Source organism: Mesocricetus auratus, unplaced genomic scaffold, assembly GCF_017639785.1.
Source record: "Mesocricetus auratus isolate SY011 unplaced genomic scaffold, BCM_Maur_2.0 Super-Scaffold_100001, whole genome shotgun sequence".
NCBI classification, from domain to species: domain Eukaryota; kingdom Metazoa; phylum Chordata; class Mammalia; order Rodentia; family Cricetidae; genus Mesocricetus; species Mesocricetus auratus.
This window is the reverse complement of record NW_024429187.1, coordinates 15,082,194-15,102,070: the sequence shown is the minus strand read 5'-3', so window position 1 is coordinate 15,102,070 and position 19,877 is coordinate 15,082,194. Positions and strand designations below refer to the sequence as shown.

General features: G+C 50.7%; 1 protein-coding gene across 1 annotated transcript in view; it reads right to left on the bottom strand.

Moving 5' to 3' along the window:
* The window catches only part of Ppfibp1 (PPFIA binding protein 1), a 146,027-nt gene extending 139,088 nt beyond the window's left edge, over window positions 1-6,939 (bottom strand). The window contains exon 1 of the mRNA XM_040743627.1: window positions 6,781-6,939. The gene's annotated coding sequence lies outside the window, so the exon portion shown is untranslated. The remainder of the gene's footprint in view (window positions 1-6,780) is intronic.
* Window positions 6,940-19,877: the final 12,938 nt, after the last annotated feature.

Sequence of the window (19,877 nt, the reverse complement as noted above, 5' to 3'; positions counted from 1 at the left end):
GGGAGAATGTGAAAGCTTGACAAAAACATCCAAGCAGCTGACTTGAAGGAAACAGTGAGACCAAAGTTTAACTTCACACATACGTCTCAGCAGACTCACAGGTCCAGCCAGATAGTTTTCCTGATTCATCACCGCTTCCCTCTCTCTCCTTCCCCCTCCACAGCTAATGTAGAGGCCGACCCACAGGCCCACAGGCTCTTCCATCATTCATAGGAGAAAGTAGAGCGTGTTCAAATTCCAATTGCTCTGAAAGTCGGCATCTTAGAAGAAGACAGTGGTTGCAGGGACTGTCTTTGTTCAACTCCACCTGTGCTGCTAGGACCCTACATGATTAAAACAACAACAACAAGCCATCCAGTTCTTCCCGTTTTCATGGTCTTCTAAATAAAGTAAACTCAATAGAATGTCCCCACTTAAAAAACCCATGCAACTCTGTTAGCACTGAGATAACGTTTATCCAGAGTTTTACAGCTGGACATAAGAGTAACAGCAAAGGTAATATAATAAGCTTTTCAAAAGCTACCTTTTTGCCTAAAGGATTTGGCAAAATCTGGCCACTGAAAACAACATCCTTTTTTTAATTTTTTTTTATTTTTTTTATTTTTTTGGTTTTACGAGACACGGTTTCTCTGTATTGTTTTGGAGGCTGTCCGTCCAGCCCGGCCTCGAACTCACAGAGATCTGCCTGCCTCTGCCTCCCGAGTGCTGGGACTAAAGGCGTGCGCCACCACTGCCCGGCTAATATTTTTATTTTATGCTCTGACAATTTCATACATGTATACAATATGCCTTGGTCATATCTGCCACTACCCTACTCCCCTTTCCCTCTCCCCTGGGATACCCTACACACACACACACACACACACACACACACTCACACACACACACACACACTCCATCCACACACCACGAAAGGGAGAGGGAGACAGGAGAGTGTGTGTGTGTCTCTGTGTGTCTGTGTGTGTGTGTCTCTGTGTGTGTATATATGTGTAAGGGAGAGGGAGACAGGAGAGTGTGTGTGTCTGTGTGTGTGTGTCTCTGTGTGTGTATATATGTGTAAGGGAGAGGGAGACAGGAGAGTGTGTGTGTGTGTCTGTGTGTGTCTGTGTGTGTGTGTCTCTGTGTGTGTATATATGTGTAAGGGAGAGGGAGACAGGAGAGTGTGTGTGTCTGTGTGTGTCTGTGTGTGTGTGTCTCTGTGTGTGTATATATGTGTAAGGGAGAGGGAGACAGGAGAGTGTGTGTCTGTGTGTGTCTGTGTGTGTGTGTCTCTGTGTGTGTATATATGTGTAGCCCATCCATTGGTGGGTATAGGACCTTCCATTGGACCAACCTACCAGAGGCCACACCCCCCCCCAAAGACTTGCCTCCCTCGCAGGCAATAGTTACTCAGCTAGGAGTGAGGCCTCATGAGCCCTTCCCCCTGAAAGCAGCACCATCTTTAATCTCATTTTCATCTCATCAAGTCTGCCCTGTTATCAAAAACACCTGCACTATGAACAACGCACCTGCTTTCCTGAAGACGCGTGCTTCATGTCAAAGGCTTGATTCATTAGAGAAGAGGCAAAACTACCCCCATTCACACCCAAGCTAATGGGGGCGTCCCATGAAATCTACAGTACACCCCAAATATTACAGTGTCTGATCTTCCCCCACATGCTCCAGACCTGAGCTATGAGTCTTTGCCATGACTGGTACTCTGTGCACTTTAAGGTCATACAATCCCTGCATTCATGGCCATTTTCAGGTGCCTCGCTGTACAGAAAGCACTAAATGGTCTGTCTATTCTCAACTCCTTAAACTTGCCAACAAAAACAAAGATGAGGGGGGCCGGGGGTTGATCAAAATGGGAGCCATACCACGTTCCAAAGAGACACATAAGCCCAGTGCAGTCACACACTGTGACAACAAACCCACCTGGCCCACTCAGAGTCCAGACCCACATTTCAGAAACAGAAACTGCCCAATGCATGGACTGCTCCGTATTTAATTCAGACCCTCCCTTCTCATGCAGGCAAACACGAATCTTCTCAGAGAGGCCAATTTCTAATCTAAATCCAACTGTTTGGTATTTCAGTTCCTTCAAAGTAGAAAATGAAACAGAAAAGGAACCCTCACCACCTTGCTTTCTAGCAACAATATAATTACTGCTTATCAAGGAATGTAAAAAAAATAGAAGTCTTTGAATTCTGTAGGGTGGGTTAATTCAGTTTAGGGATTTTTTTAGCCATGAGCTCTATTTAATGAACATTAATCTCTGTGATATATGTGACAAAAGCTGCAGGGGTTTTAGTAGGCAATAGGTTCTGACACGCACTGCAATAAATCTGAGGAATAAGTAATATAACAGATGAGGGAACTATATAAGCCTGCAGAAGTTTTTGGATAGTTTAGTAATTGATTTAATTGTAATTTTATGGACTTTTGGTTCCACCAAAATGCTGACCAGTAGACACTTTGCTTTACTTCTAAACTTTTCATCTCTCATTTAAACTCAACTGTTTGACAACGGTTCCTAAAGATTAGAATTGTGGGGCGTGACAGGTAGCTCAATTTGGTTTCCAGCAGCTGAACGACAGCTCACGAATGCCTGCAACTCCAGTTCTAGGTGCCCCAAATCCTGCAACTCCAGTTCTAGATGCCCCAATGCCTGCATCTCCAGTTCTAGGTGCTCCAATGCCTGCAACTCCAGTTCTAGGTACCCCCAATGCCTGCATTTCCAGTTCTAGGTGCTCCAATGCCTGCAACTCCAGTTCTAGGTGCCCCAATGCCTGCAACTCCAGTTCTAGGTGCCCCAATACCTGCAACTCCAGTTGTATACATGCACACAAAAGAAAAAGAAATCAAGACGCAGACCTGAGCATGGATGAATAGGCATGGATAACTCATTTATTCGATGTTTTGTAAAGGTAATTCAGGCCAGGACAGAGAAATGCAACATCTTAGAAAAGACAGAATGTTAAATAAAGTTTTCCTTCAGTTAAGTGTGAAAATTGAGCTATTTAGGATACAGGTACCTTAAAATTAGAGATGAAAACCTCAAAAACTCAATTTTAATGTAATAAAACTGTCAGCACAATTAACTATAAAATGTAAATAGTCCATAGATATAAAAGATTTTTAGGGGCCAGGGAGATGGCTCTGCTGTTAAGAGTACTGGCCACTCTTCCAGAGGACCTGGATTCGATTCCCAGCCCCCACATGGCAGCTCACAACTGTCTGTAATCTAGTTCCAAGTAATCTGACACCCTCACACAGACATACATGAAGGCAAAACACCAACGCACACAAAATAAAAAGAAATCATTGGAGAAGGAGATTTTTGAAGAAGTCAGCAACAGGAGAAAATGACTTGTTCTGATTTATCTCACGCTGGTACTAGGAGTGACAAGAAGACTACCTGATGCTCCCTCAATGAGCTTGCTCTCAAGAGCAGCTCACAGTAGCTTTCAGGTGGGACATTATTCAGTTGGAATTCAGTGTGCCCTAGCTTTCAAGTTTCTTGTCCAGTAATGCCAACTGCCTCTCATTTCTAATGTAGCTATTAGAACAATAACAGTTGCTTATCAGAAGGAACTGAGTCACAACCTAATCTCACCTTTCCCAACTAATTTATATATCTCCCAACATTTCCTTCCATTTTCTTCGCACATTCATTTATTTTGTGTGTGTGTGTGTGTGTGTGTGTGTGTGTGTGTGTGTGTGTGTGTGTATGTGTGTCCACATACGCTATCAGGAGCTGTGGCTGGGAGACAACTTGAGGGACTCGGTTCTCTCCTGCCGTTCTTAGTTCCAGGGACTGGCACCAAGTGCCATTGCCCACTTGGGCAATCTCACTGGCCCAAGAACTCTCCTTCAAAAGGACCACGCTGGGGCTGGAGAGATGGCTCAGGGGTGAAGAGCACTCGTGGCCCTTGCACAGAACCTGGGATCTGTCCCCAGCACCCACATGGGGTTTTACAACCCTCTGCAATCCCAGTCCCAGGGATTCTGACACCCTCTTCTGCGCTCCTTGGGCACTGCACAGCACGGGGTGCACATAGACACCTGCAGGTAATAAGGTCACACACATGACATAGAAGACAAAAGCGCTCAAGCTTTACTATACCCCATCTGCCCTAGTAAATACGAACTGAAAAGGAGAAATAGCATTTCAAAGTAAGTTAAGGACCGTAACTGTTATTACTCAAAAAAGCTGTTCTAAAACTTGTCGAGAAATCACACACACACACACATACACACACACACACACACACACACACACAGATACTTTTTGCTTTATTTGCGTGGTTTTGGAGGTTCCATCTTTTAGCTACCCGCTGACGTCTAAATACCGTTACCAATCAAAGCTACACAGTGCTCACCTTAGTGTCCACAAGGAACTCCACATTTTTTTTCCTAATATAAAAGTTCACTAGAAAATGCAGTATGTTTTATATATATTCACTGAACATAAATACCAAAATTTTGTCCAATATTATTGCTGAGCCATTAGCTATTCCTATGCTTAGTCCAAAAACACAAACCAAAACTTAAAACGTTCTGTTCCTGTAAAGCACACACTCTCTCCTCAAAACCCTGTTCTCGACGGGTATGACAGCGCACACATGTAAAGTCAGAGGGGGCAAGCAGATCAAAAGTCCTGGGCTGGAGAGACAGTTCATCGGTTAAGAGCCCTGGCTGCTCTTCCAGGGGTCCTGAGTTCAATTCCCAGCACCCACATGGTGTAACTCAGGTTCCAGGGGATCTGACTCCTTTACAAAGGCATGTGTGTCAAACACCAATGCACATAAAAATTACAACTCTGAAAAGAAGATCAAAAGTCGAAGGCTAGCCTGGGCTACAGATTGAGAGCCTGTACCTCGGAGAAGAGAGAGGACAGTGGGGAGATCCTGGCCAAAAGGCTGCTCTTCCCACACACCCTGCATGGTTTCATCATCCGAGGGACTGAGCAATGCAGATACTAACCAGGGTGTTTGGAAAACAAAGCAAACAAAACACAAACGTCCTGTCCAGGTTTGACTCTGTAGACTTTTTGACTGTTTGGCTATAGAGACATCTCTTAAATTCCATCTCTAAAGACCTCTATGCCCACACTTCCTGACTTGCTTGGGTGTGCTAGTAATGTAACATAAGTCTGTCTTTCCCCGGTTCCTGGAAATGCCCTTTAGGTCAGAGTCTGGGATGCAGCTTTTGACTAACAATGAAGTCCACTCTGACTTCCTCCAGACCTGGCTACCAGAGACTCCTCACCGCTGAGGAACTGCTACCCCAAAGGGGAAACTCTTGTTCTTGCTCTTAAAAGAGCCTTGAACCACTGCTAGAGGCAGGGTTAGAATCAGTGTGTTTAGAACTAATTCCACCCCCGCCCCCAGAAAGCCAATCACACCCAAGTGACCAGCGGCCCGTGCACAGAAAATCTCCAAGCAAGAAAAGGGGTTTGAAACGAGAAATAAAAACCAGAACCCTACCAACAGGAAAGCAAAGACAATTGCTTTCTCTAGTTAACAGATTTTTTTTTCACGTAAACGACATGTGGTGGGGGTAAGGAAACTGGGAAGATATAAGTGTTTTCTCTTTATTTTCTGGGGATGGTGATCCACAAAAATATATCCGTGGCGTTTTTAAATATTCTTCACTCCCATCCCCACCCACACATAGACTTCCCTACTGGTTCTGTCAGAGCGTAGGAGACTGGGCTCAAGCATAGAATCCCTGACAGCGCTCTCTCTACTAAGGCAGGGAAACTGAGACCCAGGGTCTGGAGCTCTGTGGTGTTATATAGGGAATCCGGGGTCCCACAGCAGTTCTCTGATTGGAACCTGTGGAGTATTAGAGGGAGTCCAGCGTGCGGGGTCCCACTCCGGTTCCCTGACTGCAGTCTGGTGTGGAGGATATCCTGGGGTGTGGGCACCCACACTTCCCTGACTGGAGCTATGAGGAATCAAGAGTCTCTGTGGCGTGGTGGGGAGGGGTGTCTGGGGTGTGAGGTGGGTGGCTGAGTCTGTGGCGAGCTGGGAGCCCCATGATGTAAGACTGACTATGCACATGTCTCTGACTGGAGTTCCGTGGTGTCAAACAGTCTGGGGTGTTCAGGTCCCAGCACACTGCCCCGACCGGAGCCTGTGGCGTGGAGGGGAATCTCGAGAGTGAGCACACTGCCCCGACTGGAGCCTGTGGCATGGAGGAGAGTCCCGAGTGTGAGCACACTGCCCCGACCGGAGCCTGTGGCGTGGAGGGGAGTCCCGAGAGTGAGCACACTGCCCCGACCGGAGCCTGTGGCGTGGAGGGGAGTCCCGAGTGTGAGCACACTGCCCCGACCGGAGCCTGTGGCGTGGAGGGGAATCCCGAGTGTGAGCACACTGCCCCGACCGGAGCCTGTGGCGTGGAGGGGAGTCCCGAGAGTGAGCCGGGAGCACACTTCTGTGACTATAGCCTGTGGCGTGGAGTCCCAAAGAGAGAGCTGGGAGCACACTTCCCTGACTGGAGCCTGTGGACGGGAGTCTGGGTGTGAGCTAGCCCTGACTGCGGTGTGGAGGGGAGCTGGGAGTGAGAGCCGGGAGCACACTGCCCCGACTGGAGCCTGCGGCGTGGCGGGGCGTCCCGGAGTGCGAGCGCCGAGCACACCGCCCCGACTGGAGTTCTGTGCAGTCGCGGTGCCGGGGGGGCCGCAGACCGAGGCGAGCCCTCCCTGTCACCCCGAGGCTGCCCCCCCACGCCCCGGGGTGGCGTGGCGAGCGCGGGTCGCGGAGGGAGCCGCCCGCTCGCTCGCTCGCTTACCTGAGGCGCAGGGCCGCCGAGCTCCACAAGTGGCCGTCCCGCCTCCCGGCGCCGGCCTGGCTGCCAGATCCCAGCTCCCGCGGCGCTCGCCCCGCGCCCTAGGCGGCGACTGGAGCCCGGGCCGGAGCGCAGCGCCCGGCTGACATCACCGCCGCCCAGGTGCCGCCTCCCCCCGGTCCTCCGAGGCTCGCCGCCCCGCCCCTCCCGCCCCGTCGTCCCGCCCCGCCCCCGGCGGGATCCAGCTCCGCCCCGGCGGGAACCAGCCCCGAGGGGCGGGGGGGAGCGCAGGGAGGCGTGGCCTGGCGCTAGCGGCCCGCTGATTGGCCCGGCGCGCCGTCACTCCCAGGCGCCGCCGCGGCCGCCGGGTCTCCCACATTCCTGGCCGAGCCGGGCCGCGCCGAGAGTGGGCGTCGGTGGGCAGCGCGGCTGCCGGGGCTGCGGTCCGCCGGGCGCCGATCAAGGGCCGCGGGGAGCCGTGGGGAGGAGTCCTGGGTCGCTGCTGACCCCCGAGAGCCCCCTTTTAAGGCAAAGCCGCGGACGGGGCGGGCGGCCCCGCGGAGAAAGCCGAGGCCTGCAGGCCTCCTGCCCTGCGGCGGCGCCGCCCCGGGTGGGGAAACTGAGGCCGGTGGCGCCCAACCACGTGGCGGCTTTTTGCACGTAGCGAATAAATAAATAAATAAATAAATAAATAAATAAATGGAACCGCACGACACCACGCAAGCCCTCTCGCTCGGGCGAGTAAGATGGGCTTGCTCTGCAAGAGGGAGCGGACACACACACGTTCCTGTTGGTTACGTTCTTGTTTGGAGAATGAATGGGTCTTCCGCATCCCTAGGCCGATCTTAAAATCATTAGCCTCCCGCGTGGGCCTTCCTGGGAGCCGAACTTGCCAGGCACGCACCAACCAATCCCGGCACTGACCCGTTTTTTAATAAAAGATTTATTTTTAATATTTTGGGTTTTTATAACACCCCCCCGAAACTTGCTCTTGGACCTAGGACCGAGAGATCGGCCTGCCTCTGCCTCCTGAGTGCTGGGATTAATGACGTGGGCCGCCACACCTGATTATTATTTTTTTAATTAATGTGTGTGTGTGTGTGTCTGTCTGTCTGTCTGTCTGTGTGCGCGCGCGCCCACGGAGGATAGAAGCACGGGGTTCCACTACGGGCAGCCGTGAGGTAGGAGCTGGGACCTGGACTTTGTTTCTGCAAGAAAAAAAGGAGCTGATGGTTTTAACTGTTCAGCCACCTCTCCAGCCCCTGCCCTAAACTTTTAAGTACCGTAAGGTTGCCGTTGGAGCGCAAACCGAAAAGGGAGAACCCTGACGACTGAGTTCAAACCACATGATAATAATTACTGTTCAACCAACTGCAGCGACTGAGCTAACAATTAAGAATTAACTGCTGTTTACTCTCCGGTGGGTAGCAGCGCTGTAATAATCCTCCTGGCTGCGAAAGTCGGGAAGGTTCTCAGAAACCTTTCTTTCAGTCCCCGCCCCTGTCGTCCCCCCACCCCCACCCCGTCAGACCCACGACCCAATGAGATGATGAACAGTGGCTTTATGTATACGGAATGTGTCTATAGGTGTCTCATCGTCATCTAGAAGTACGATTAATTAATTTCTGTTACCTTTTTGTTGGGTTTTGTATCCCCCCCCCCCAGGAACAGAAGATGTTGAGTTTGTGTGTGTTTTAACTGGGGGCTTAATTTTATTTATTTTTTTTTTGAGACAGATTCTTAGGTAGCTGAACGTTGTCTTGAATTCACTATGTAGTAAATACTAGCCTTGAACTCGGGAACCTCCTGCCTCCACTTCACGAATGGGATTATGAGATTAAAGCGTGTGACCTGTGACTTTTCAGTTGGCTTTATCGTTTCCTGATTGATCATGTCACACATTCACCATGTATGTGGGATGGATTCATAATGCCCACCGTTGTGTCCCATGTAACCTTCCCAGCCCACCTGTCCATGGGGAGTAAATGGATTTTTAACACAAGGAGTCAGTCTCAACAAGGTTCCCAGCGCCTGTAAGTGAGCCAGGGGATCTGACGCCCTCTCCAGTCCGCCAAGGCTACTACACACATGATGCACACACACACACACACACACACACACAAATTAGCGTTGACTGCTCATACTTCACACAAGTTTAGACACTCTAAAGCTACAGAAATCATCCAGACTTAAACCGCTGTGCTCAAGTCTACTTTATAATTGTCACATGGAACTCGTCTGAGGTACTCTATTCCAAATGAGCTTCTGAAATAATGCCTGCTTTTGTCATCAACATCTTGTCTCCTCAACCACCCCTAACCCGGCTTCTACTTTAACCCCCGGTCCAACCTTACCTTATCTCCTTCATCTGTCTGTCCTGGGAATCCACCGTCCATTATAGAAACACAGATGGATTGGGTCGGTGTCACCTTTCGGTGTAACTGGATTGTCCATTCTTCTGGCAAGGTCCGGTTAACACTTTTGTCCGCTGTCAAGGCTTAGCTGGATGCTACAGTGAAAAAATAAACAACAGGGCAGGGTCCGGGAGGTCTGGGAGTGGATCCTTCACCGGCCTCTGCCACTTCCTTGCCGGGTAACACTGGGCTCTAAAGCGGCGCTGACGGTGCCCATCCAAGGTTGCCTGCAGGGTGTTTTACAAGGTAAGACGTGGTTGTGCATACCCAGTTAGAGACATTCCCTGCCTTTGCTAACATTTTATACTTTGTGATGGGAGCGGGCGGTTGTTTGTTTTGAGACAGGGTCTCACTGTCTAACCTGGGTGCTCTGGAACTGGCTGGCCAGGAGTCTGCAGGGATCCATACGTCTCTGCCTCCAGAGCACTGGGGGGAGGGGGTTAAAGGTGTGTATCTCCATACCCTGGAAGTGGATATTCGGGACAGTCTCATTATGTCGTCCGGTCTGGCCTGGAACACACGGTGCAGCCCAGGCTGGACTCAGGCTTGTAGCCAGTTCCTTGGGCTCCAGAGTGACAGGGTTGCAGGCAGGCCTACACCACGCACTCGGTCATCAAATTTAAAACCTCTGGAGAGCAACCCCTTGGGCCTGTCCCTCTGTGTGTTCCTTATGCCAGAAAGGGCTCAGCAAATGTAACAAGTCTATGGGGCTGGGGGATGGATCCTGTCATGTCTTCCCCTTCACATGCTGTCTACTCCCAAATTACTTCCAGCCAAAGAGATCTACCATTGCCTCCGCGAGTTTCCTCCTCTACCTCTCCCCTACCCCCTCTCCCCCCTCCTTTCTCCCCCTGTTCCTCTTAGCCACAGCCTTCCCCTCCCTCTCCTCCACCTGCTAGTCACTCACTCAACCCCCCCTAGCTCCCTCCTGTGCCTGCTAAACTCACTGCTGCCTGACCTCTGACTTCCCTCTGCCACCCTGGCCCTGGCTCCATGCAGTGGGTGCCCTCCTGGAAGCTCCCAGCCACTCCTCCAGCCCTGGACAGACAACACGGGATGGGCTGCCTTGGAGACTCCAGCCCTTCCTAAACCACAGCCAGCCACGGGAGGGGGAGGGAGTGTCCACCCCCGTTAGAGAGATGGCAGGATAGAATAACAGGAAGTTGCCTCCCACTCCCCCCTCTGCAGCTGGAATGATAACAGCTGCCACCAACCGTCCAGAAAACAAAAGATTCCAAAGGAACACTGAAAGTGGATCAAATCTGGAGCCCAAGAGCTCAAACCAGGGGCCATACAGAGCCTCGGGGAGCGGCCAGTGGCAGGGGTTGGGGTGAGGGGGTTGGGGGGCGGAGGGGGTGGATTTCAGCCTCTGTCTCCCTCCTTTTCTACCAGAGTCCCAGCGCTGCTTATCCGTTCTACGCTTGGATTTCACTGTGATACTGAATTTTTATAAGCTGGCCTCGGGCTGGAGAAACTCAGTGGTTAAGAGCACTGGCTGCTTTTCCCAGAGAACCGGGGTTCCACCCCCAGAACCACACATGGGGACTCACAACCCTCTTCTAACCTCTGCAGCCACTATACACACATGGTGCACAGACAGACAGACACACATGCAGGCAAACCCCCCCCATACACAAAATAAAAACCAGCCTGCTGAAGAAGCCACGGGCCTCTGTGTATGTTGGGGAAACGCCAGTCAGGACGCTGTCACAGAAGAAAACAGGACGGGGAGGGTCAAAGGCCCAGCACCAACCTCTATCCCGGGTCATCCCTGGTTTATGGGAATGCCCCTGTGTGGTGCCTGTGGATCCACACTAGCTCTGTGTGTCACGTGACGGGTTTCTGCCTAGGTGCTCCAAAGCTGAGTGTCAGGAACCTTGCCAGATACTGTCTATTATATGTGTGTGTGTGTGAGAGAGAGAGAGAGAGAGAGAGAGAGAGAGAGAGAGAGAGAGAGAGAGAGAGAGAGAGAGAGAGAGAGAGAGAGAGAGAGAGAGAGAGAGAGAGAGAGAGAGAGAGAGAGAGAGAGAGAGAGAGAGAGAGAGAGAGAGAGAGAGAGAGAGAGAGAGAGAGAGAGAGAGAGAGAGAGAGAGAGAGGGAGAGAGAGAGAGGGAGAGAGAGAGAGAGGTAAAAGAGAGGGTAAGCAGGAGGCAGGGGTCAGTCCTTTAAAAGGGTCCTTGCCAGAGTGTTGCCTGAGTGCATCTTGCCAGGTAACAAGGCAGGCCAGCGTGATGCCTGAACCTTTCAGTGGGGACTAGAAGAGACTTCGGTGAGAGCAGAAGAAAGGGTAAAGGAGGACCCTGCAGGAACCCTAGATGTCACATGATGCAACCCACTGTTAGAAGAGGCCGATCTACATCGTTTCCCACAGGAAGGGGAGCACACAAATCAGGAAAAAGCGACTATGAGGAGCTCCATCCCACTGTGACAGACCTGGTTCTCACACTTTCCTCTCCAAAGGCCCTTGCCCCTTGGTGATCCTGAACCATCCTCGAGACAAGTGCCTTGTGTTTTTTTTTTTGGTTTGGTTTGGTTTGGTTTTTTACCAGATAGGGTTTCTCTGTATTGTTTTGGAGGCTGTCGGTCCAGCCCGGTCTCGAACTCACAGAGATCCACCTGCCTCTGCCTCCCGAGTGCTGGGATAAAGGCATGCGCCACCACCGCCCGGCTGTGCCTTGTGTTTTAAAGATTTCTTTCATGTATACATGCGCCTGCTGACGTGCCCTCGGAGGTCAGAGGAGGGGATCAGATCCCCTGAACTGGCATTACAGATGATCGTGAATCACCATGTAGGTGCTAGGAACCAAACCCAGGTCCTCTGCAGGTGCTCTCACCCAGAGTCCCAGGTCATCCGTGCAATTCAGACGTAAAGAACAAAAAGTCTTAGCAGGGTTCCAACGTGTAGGCTACTACAACACCCAGACCTACCTAGAACCCCGCTGAGCCCATCTCTCCCTGTGTGGTGCCTAGAGCTGTAGACGTTCAACTCACTGAAGGAAGGCTTCTGCCTCCTGCCCTGCTGTGGACACGGTCTTTAGAAGCTCAGTTACAACCTGGCTGGACTGTCCCTAGAGGATTTTGGAGGTCTCAGCTGTTCTTAGTCACCTGGCCAACCCTCAGTGCGCTAAACAAACATGAGGACCGGGAGTCAAAACCAAATAAAGCAAGCTTGGTTTCAGAGTTCCTTCAAAAGGAAACCGAGTTTGGTGATAACACAGACACCGTCTTAATCCAGACACGATTTAGCTGTCACTATGAACATCATTTGTGAACCTGCCCCTCTTCTTCCCATAGAATCAGGCCAGTAATACACAAATACTTTGTCCCAAGGGTGAGTCTTATTTTAATCTTTCCTAGCAGCCTAGGGTTGGTTATTCCCTAGTTATTCCTCCACAAGATAAATTGAGAGAAAGTAACCATTGTATTCATCCCTTTGTAAGTTGAGGGAAACACTCTTAATTAAAAATATGAAGCATCTCCTTTCACAGCCCTGACTGACGAGATTCAGCAGATTCCCTTAAGTAATCTTGTTACAAATGTTATTAAATTACTTTCTAATTTAATATTAGAGACTAGAAAGTGCCTCTCTACTCTCAACCACTCCAGAGACTGAGGCGGGAGGGTTGCTTAAGTCCTGGACCCTGAGGCCAACTTGGGCAACACAGCAAGACCCTGTCTGGGGGTGGGGCCAAAGGGAGAGGGATGGGCTATCCGAGTTATTCTGAGGATACCCCCCCCAGGACAGATTCCTGCTGGGCACATCCCCATCTCCCAGTCTGTGCGGATGACCTGCATGGCATCCGTCCCCGGCAGGCCAAGCCTTTCCCAAGCCATCAAGCCTCTGCAGGAATCTCAGGTCATGCTCACTATTCTGCTTCACACATCCTCCTCAGAGACCTCTGCAGGGCTCAGGAACAACAGAACAAGGCACTCAGGGACAGAGGGACAGAGCACTCAGGGACAGGGGGACAGAGCACTCAGGGACAGGGGGACAGAGCACTCAGGGACAGAGGGACAGAGCACTCAGGGACAGGGGGACAGAGCACTCAGGGACAGGGGGACAGAGCACTCAGGGACAGGGGGACAGAGCACTCAGGGACAGGGGGACAGAGCACTCAGAGACAGAGGGACAGACCACTCAGGGACAGGGGGACAGAGCACTCAGGGACAGGGGGACAGAGCACCCAGGGACAGGGGGACAGAGCACTCAGGGACAGGGGGACAGACCACTCAGAGACAGAGGGACAGAGCACTCAGGGACAGAGGGACAGACCACTCAGGGACAGGGGGACAGAGCACTCAGGGACAGAGGGACAGAGCACTCAGGGACAGGGGGACAGAGCACTCAGGGACAGGGGGACAGAGCACTCAGGGACAGGGGGACAGAGCACTCAGGGACAGGGGGACAGAGCACTCAGGGACAGAGGGACAGAGCACTCAGGGACAGGGGGACAGACCACTCAGGGACAGGGGGACAGACCACTCAGGGACAGGGGGACAGAGCACTCAGAGACAGAGGGACAGACCACTCAGGGACAGAGGGACAGACCACTCAGGGACAGAGGGACAGAGCACTCAGGGACAGGGGGACAGAGCACTCAGGGACAGGGGGACAGAGCACTCAGAGACAGAGCGTGCGCACGACTGGCGACTGCCCTTTGAGTTTCTGCTCACCACAGAGTGCAGTCCAGCCCGGGCTCTGTGTTTCACGGTTCACCGCTAATGGAAACGTCTCCCGTCTGACGCTCCAGGACACCTCATTTCCTGGCCCAGTGCCTCTTGTAATTCCCGCCACACTCACCCTTGCTCCCCGGACGATCATTAATTTGCTGTCCCTTATTTAGTCTGAGTATTTGACTAGAATTTGTCTACTTAGCCAGAGTCTGCCTTTTTGAATGACCTGTCAGACTTCCCAAAGGGCCGAGGGGAAAGAAGTTTCTGTGAGACGCAGGTGTTTAGATGAGAGGGGTATCCCTCGTTTGAAAACTTGCTTTCATGGACAGAATCTCCCCACCAAGTTAGTCTGTTCCTGACTAATAAACCTCAGGCTGGAGGGCGTGTCTCTCAGATCCTGTAACCCGGGGTTCCTGCCTCTTTGCCTTGCAGTGGGAGGGTGCTGACCTGGCAGCGTGCCCACGGTCAGGTAATCAGTGCCATGGCCTGTTAAACCAGCCAGGGGATGTGGGGAGCCGAGAGAGAGTGTCACAGCTATTACTTAAGTGTGTCTCCCTTTCTAATGCTTTAAACCACCATGCTTCTACTTCACCTGGGGCCATTCCCACGTGTTGCTTGAATTCGCGATGAGATACAATGTCACAACCACAGACAAGCCTCTTACATGACAAGCCGCCATTTCTGGAGAGACAGGGAAAAAAAATTGCCACCCATTCTTGAATTAAAAAAAAAAAAGCGTAAAATCCTTTGGTATAAAGTTCAAGTCTGCAGCCTGACCTGTAAGGCCTGCACAGCCCATCCGTGAGTGAGAGTCAGGAGTGAGAAGGCAGAAAGTACTGAGACATGCTAAATCCTGGAAGCTGTGACCCCACAGCTTCCTTCCGGCAATCTGAAACGGTTCTCTAGACAGGATCCCCCAGGGACACATGCACACAGCATCTGCAGGTGCAATGGAAAACATAACAGTAAAAATGATAACGGCACACTTTCTCATCGGGAGGGAGGTAGGGTCTCGCTGTGCAGCCCTGGCTGACCTGTGTGTAGATGAGGCTGACCTTGAACTCAAGGAGCTCTGTCTGCCTCTGCCTTTGGAATAAGAGTTGTGCACCGCCACACCTGCCCTCCACCCTGGTTTCCTCACCTCACCGCCCCTTTTAAAATCCGTGTTTACATTTATTTATCTGTGTGTGGAGGTCAGAGAACAAGCTGTGGGACTTAGTTGGCTCCTTCCGCCATGTAGGTTTCTGGCGATGAAACTTGGGTCATCCAACAAGCGCCTTTACCCACTGGGCCATCCTGCCAGACTGCATATGATTCTCATTTGACTCAGACAGCTGATTTATCGACAAATCCGGAGAACAAGCACGGGGGTCTCAGAAGTCCATACTGGATCATCAGTTACTGGCCCAATCAAGTTCTCTCGAAAGACAACCGGTGTAAGATCCAAACACCGGCCACTGGAGTAGCCGAGTAGCAGAGGGAGGGAAAGACGCAAAAAACAAGCAATGGACGCCGGGCGTTGGTGGCGCACGCCTTTAATCCCAGCACTCAGGAGGCAGAAGCAGGCGGATCTCTGTGAGTTCGAGGCCAGCCAGGTCTACCGAGCGAGTTCCAGGACAGCCTCCAAAGCCACAGAGAAACCCTGTCTCGAAAAACCAAAAGAAAAAAGGGTCGGAAGGCTCAGTACCTTCCTATGGTGCTCTCACTCCTCAGGATGTCTCACACCCTTGTCTGTATCAGCTGGGATGATCTGAAACCCTGGAAAGAGCTTTATCCTGTGGCTCTAACGAGGCACACACGAGGGAGTCCTTCATATTTCCCAAGAGCCACAGACTGGACAGAGCCGAGTATTTCTATTCTGAAGTGACAGAGAAAATTGTTAGGACACCATCTGGTGTCCAAGACCTTTTTGTTTCTAGTCCTGTTTCGTGGTGACTTTGTTCTGGGTCAGCCTTATTCTGTTTGGGGGTCTATTTTGTTGGACACTGCAGGAGTTCAGAGTGCGAACTACAAGTAATTGCCACCGCATGTTAATTAAATGTCATTATATTAATTACATGCTCCCCCCCGCCCCCTCCCCCGCGCTCCAACTCATCCTTTCCCTCAGCGAAGAAGCTGTGATTACAGACCCCGTGAACGAGGACCCAGAGAAAAGAAGCCTGGATGTGATTTATCTTCCCTGAGCCTCCCATGCCAGCAGCCAGGCCACTGAGGGTCTTGAAGGTGTTGAGCTTAGAGAATTCTAATTAGAGTGAGATCAAAGTTGTATCTCACTACCATCTTATTTCACTAAAGGCAATCTCTCCAGCAACCTCGCTTCGCTCTTGCGAGGTACATTTGTGAGAGGGAGAGACCATCCAGAGAAAGAAAGCACTGCTCTCTTATAAACTTATTTGCAACGCTCTGCGATTTCCTGTCAATCAAAGGGTGTAAGTCCGTGCTCCTGTGAGGTAGGGAAAGATTTGGACCATAGCTTAGCCCTTCCAGAGAGAGTCTCAACTGTAACGCTGCAAAGAACCACCATGGAATCTGCTAAAATGCCGGGGTTTAGTTAGACCTTCTTATCATACACTAAAAAATAATTTCCGAGTCGTGCTATTCTATAAACGAACTTATGTTGGCTATCTCGTTCCAAAATCCAACCCGCTGGCCTCTAAATGGTTTTAGAAAACAACGAATACAAAATTAATGTTCCTTGTTCAAAAAGCAAAAAAAAAAAAAAAAAAAAAATCTGACTTTCTTCACGCCCTTAGGATACTCCTTTTCTGAACTCAGCTTTATTTATCCTGCCCTATTTTAAGCCTCAGGCCTGTGTTTGGTTCTCTTCTAGAGCTTTATTTATTTATAGAATAAAGGAGTCATATGTGGGGAAATAATAACACCTTTGTCAGAAGGCTCCGAAGCGCACTTTAAGTGGAGCCTGCTTCCTGCGTAGAAGGCAAAGGCCAGAGGAGAGAGGGAAACTCGCCGCTTTCCCTGCAGTGGAGACCCGCACCCCGAGACTAGAAGTCGGTAAGCACGGGCTCTGTTCACTGCAGCAGAATCACTAGGCTCTGCCATTCCCTCCTCTCCAACCCCACCTCACCCACCTTCCCACATCCTGCTGACTGACGGCTCCCGACTGGGAACCTGGGACTCGACCCAGGCAAGATAATTCGTGAGAAACTTTGGACAACCGGGCCCAGTCACTCTTTCCTGATCTTATCTACGATCGTGTTTAATCAGCCATAAAAGTAAGTGGTGCCATTACTGCCTCTTTCAGGGTGATGAAACTGAGGCCTCGGCGGCGTGGAACCTGGAACCGGCTTGGTGGGCTGGTGAAGCTGTGGCCAGCCAGGGACACCCCCACCCAGCAGCGCAGAGGACATCCCACATGGGGTAACAGTGTCTGCCACACTGTCTTAACGTTTGTATGCTGACCTGGAACTTACTATGTAGCCCAAGTTGGTCTCAGATCCTACGCGATGCTTGGGCTTAGAGTCCTGCAGTTCCGGAATTGTGGCTGTAAGCCACCACACCTGCTCATCTTGAGGTTACTAATAGCTTTTTAACAAGAAGCTTTGGGCTTGGTTGTAAGCCTGCAAACTGCGTCACTTGTCCTGCCTAGAAGGGTTAAGTGACTTTCCCCAGGTCACCCAGTCACTTACTTTGCCAGGCCCCAGGTAACCTCACTGAGTGGATGTTATAGGACAGGATCCGTCTCTCGCCCTTCTGGAGGCCTGAAGGGGGTTTGATGATGTCTCCTGACCCCTCCCTGATTGGCCTGCGACCAGTTTCCCAGTGTGTCTTCCCACATTCTCTGGGATTGGGTTCACAATCTCACGTCCTCATTTTAACACAATTACCACCTTTAAAGTTCTCCATCTCCATATACAGTCACATCCCAGATACTAGGGTTAGGGCTTCTTAGGGCTGTCCATAGCAGCCAGTAAGCGGGGAGCCCCTGATAGTCCCTGCGTCTGCTCCCCGTAAATCCCGTGTGGGGACGGAGCTTTTATTACCAGATTAGAAATGAAGGCACGAGGGGCTGGAGAGATGGCTCAGAGGTTAAGAGCACTGCATGTTCTTCCAGAGGTCCTGAGTTCAATTCCTAGCAACCTCATGGTGGCTCACAACCATCTATAATGAGGTCTGATGCCTTCTCCTGGGGTACATGCATGTACACAGATTAAAAAAAAACCTGTATGCATAATAAATAAATATTTAATAAAAAGAAATGAAGGCACGAAGAGCTCTGCTCTCGGCTATCTTGACGTAAGATACGGGCAAAGCTTGGGTCTAACCGCGCAGTGATGGCAACCTCAGGGCTGAATCTGCTCTGGGCGTCTGCAGCACAGCCAGCAGACATGGCCATGTCTGCAATCACAGGTCCCTGGGTTGTCTGCCTTTGGAAGATTTCAAGGCAGCATAGTTGACTCTGGATTTAAGCTGGGTTTGGGGGAGGAGGGGCGGGTGACACTGTTACATTTCTACTCACGAGCTACACAGGGACGCCTCTGTGGACTGAACCCCACAAGCTGTGGTCTAGTCTCTTTATCTCACGGTCAGCTGGCTCCAAGCAGGGAGAGGTGAGTTTGCCGAGACAGCCAGGGGATTAAGACAGCTCTTTGAAACGAGACAGGAAATGCGTTTTCAGTCTGGTCGTGGACAGTGTTTTAATGTGGAGAGATTTGAAGTCTGGACTGAAGATCTGGTGGGAATGTTTCTGTACCAAGAGGCAAAGGAGGGGAGGGGCGTGAATTTTTTTTGAAGTGTTCCTGAGTGACAAGTGAGCCCACAAGGCATTTTCTCTGCTTTCCGCACGCGTGTAGGGAGTGAGTGGATGACAGGGAGACACAGAACACCCCGGCCTACCCGGCTCTGACATTTTAAACAAATTACTTCAGTTCTGCAGACCTCCCTTTCTTTTCAGCACCCTGACGCTTCCTAGTTCCATTCTGCCACTGAGATTCAGGTCAGCGATGGCGAGAATTGTTCCTTATGCACAGAGACGTGGTGTAGGATTTTCATTTATGCTCTTTTGCTAACCACTGCAATGTGATCTTCTGTAATTTGCTATTGTAAATTTTTTTTTCAGCCAGGCGTTGGTGGCGCATGCCTTTTATCCCAGCACTCAGGAGGCAGAGGCAGGCTGATCTCTGTGAGTTCGAGACCAGCCTGGTCTACCGAGCGAGTTTCAGGACAACCTCCAAAACAATACATAGAAACCCTGCCTCGAAAAACCAAAAAAAATTTTTTTCTTGGAGGTGGAAGGTTGGTTCTTCGTTCCAAAGTGCATACTGCTCTTGCAGAAGACCTGGGCTCCCAGAACCCACCTGTTAACTCTGGTTCTGTGAATCTGCTGTCCTCTTCTGGCCGCCATTGGTACTGCATGCATGAGGTGGGCATACATACATTGCAGGCAAACACTCATACACATAACTTTAAAAAAAATCCTTTTATGATTAAAAAAAATCATGCTTTAGTGGGGAAAACAGGCTCCATCTTCTTTGATGATCCATGACCATCACCAGTAAGGAGCAGGTGGGTTTTGCCCACCTCAAGAGATTAAACCCCGAAAAGGATTCAAGATCATTTACTTAACAGTGTAGCTAAAAATATACAATCTGAACCCAATCATGCAGAAACATCAAGCAAGCTCACATGGAGGGGAATTCTGTAAAAGTCTGTGTGGACAAGACTACCGCACACAGAAATGTGATACTGAACTTAGATCCCATATGGAAGAAAATTCTGTACGGGACAGTTTTTTTTGGGGGGGGGTTTGGTTTTTACGAGACAGGGTTTCTCTGTATTGTTTTGGAGGCTGTCGGTCCAGCCCGGCCTCGAACTCACAGAGATCCTCCCGCCTCTGCCTCCCGAGTGCTGGGATTAAAGGCGTGCGCCACCACCGCCCGGCTGTATGGGACAGTTTTGAGACAATCGATAAAGACGGCATGGATAGTACAGCAATGGTGTCGATATCGAGTGTCCCCTCTTTTGTAATTGTACTGCTGATCTGTATCACATGTC